Here is a 2,465-nt window from a genome sequence, read left to right as displayed (position 1 = left end):
CTGAAGTGTGTACAATGTTTAATGTCTGTTCTGCCTCCACATTGCCCTGAGCAGCCAATAATTGATAGGATGAAACAGGATGAGTAAAAGTGTCAGCATCCAAGGAAATGTTATCAATTACAGCTTTGTAATGTTGCTGAAATTGTCTTTCCTTTTCTGCATCATCCACTGTCATTGACTCACTAGCAATGGCTGGATCCACCCTTATAGCTTCTGTACCTGCCTTTCTCTCATTTTCTCTATGTTCTTGCATCAGGGGCTCCCCCTGGCTCACACACACCCTCACACCCTCACCCTCACCCTCACCTTCTAAGGTGGCACTCCCCTCACTCACTTTTGCCATGCTGGAAGAAATAGCATGCATATGGTGACTCTCAACCTCTCCTTTTGCCTGGGAGCAACCCAGCCTCTCACTCAAAAGATCACTCCCTTCCCTCAAACCTAAAAGTGATTGTACAGTAGCCATGTCCTCTACAGTTGAAATTGTTTCTGTTATGTGTGTAGAGACCATCAACGGATAGGGAGTATCCGTTGAAGTGGAAACTGATGGTATCAACGGATAACTGCTGTTAAGCTTATCCGTTGAAGAACAACCACTTGTCAACGGATGAGAGATATCCGTTGAAGAAGGAAAAGATGTAGATATAGAAAGTGACATAATTGTTGAGTCTGTGTGAATTGATTTGAAGTGAGGTGACACAGATTCTTCAACCATATCTGAAAGAATTGGCTGATGATCCAACAAATCATCTAAAAGATGATGATCATCAGGTTTTGAGTGGGGCTCCTCCCTGAGTTTTAATGAGGGAGAATTAGGAATTGATGTGAATATCATATCCACATCCAGAGAGGGTGATGGAGAGCTTGATGATTGGTGTGTTTCTATTATGAGAGAATGGGGCTGTGACTCCACATTTGCTAGAATCACATCAAGCTGAATTTGAGAAGGCTCAGATACATGTGGATGTATCTGTGCTATGTGTGCCCCTTTTGTGGAAACTAGGGTCTTGGCCTTCTTCTTCCTTGAAAATGCTTTAATTGGTGAGTGTGTGGCTTCAGTGTCCCTCCCTCTTTTGTTCTGTATCCCTGGTTGGGGACTATTTTCAATAGTTACATCCTTTTGGGAGGATGCAACTAGGGATGTGTTGGACTCCTTTTGAATCACCACAGTCTTTTGAGAGACTGTGGCTTGGCTGGCTTGGGTACCACTCACCTCTCCCACCTTATCCTGAGGGGTTTCTTGATGTTCACCCCTCCCCTCACCACTCACACCCTGTTCACTCCCTTCAGGGTTTTTGGTAGTTGTTACAACTGTTGTCTTTTGAGAAACAACAGAGGTAGTTTTCTTTGACTTGAGTTTTGAAACTTTAGTTTTGGTGGCTTTGGTAGGAACCTGTTTGGACAAAGACACAGATTCCATGGCCACACTAGAAGGCAAAGAAACAATGGGGTTGGAAATAGTAGGAGTTATAGAAGTGTTTACCTCACTTACCTGTGGTGCATTCATGATTGGCAAATATACCAATGGCACCTGGCTGTTGAGGTTCATTCTCACAAGGTCTGCAAGGACCCTTTTCTCTTGTGCCCAGCATTTGAGTTTATTATTCTCATTTGATATGACCAATCCTTCAGCAACATGGTTAGCCAATAACATAAAGAATCTAGCATAGTAGATGTTATGTGGTCTATTAGCTTTGTTACCTAATCTGGAACCTAATTCTAGCATGACACAGTTGCTAAAATTAAAGTACCTATCAGAAACTAGCATGTAAAGCATATTAACAAGAGATGAAGTTATGGCATCAAAATTGCTAATCTTCCCAGAGAAAACCTTGATAAAGGCATCTCCAAGAAAACTCCATTCTTTCCTAAGGCCTTTCCTTCTAATACTACCTAAACTAGCAGAATCAAAAGCATAGCCTATGGAATCTAACATAGCAGATACATCTTTATCAGTGTGTGGTGTCATGGCATTATTCTCAGGCAACTTAAAGCAAGACTGTATATCATCACAGTTTATGTAATAATCCTTACCTTTGAGAGAGAAGGCAATAGTCATATCTGTGGAGTTGAACTCTGCAGTTGTCCAAATCTCCTCAATCACCTCACAGTAGATGGTTGGGGCTTCCAGCATTGCATAGCTTAGTTTACAGTTTTTGATGAAGTCCATCATCTTGTGATAATTAGAATGGGCTTCATTCTTTTCAACCAAGGCTACGAAATTATTCTTTTCATAAACAAATCCTGTTTGAGACATAATTTTGACTACTGATGCCATTGTTGTGAGTAGAGGTTGCAGAGAAAAACTTGAGAATTGTGGGAGAGAAGGAGAATGAAAATTGTAAGAAAGCGTAAAGTGAAAATAAGAGTTCAATGGGATTTTATACTTTCTTGAATTAATACGTAAATAAAATGATACTTTTAAGTAAATTACAGCCGTTCAAGAATAAATAAAACTGTAAAAA

This window comes from Apium graveolens, chromosome 1 (assembly GCF_009905375.1).
Source record: "Apium graveolens cultivar Ventura chromosome 1, ASM990537v1, whole genome shotgun sequence".
Taxonomy (NCBI): Eukaryota; Viridiplantae; Streptophyta; class Magnoliopsida; order Apiales; family Apiaceae; genus Apium; species Apium graveolens.
Note: the sequence above shows the minus strand (reverse complement) of the source record.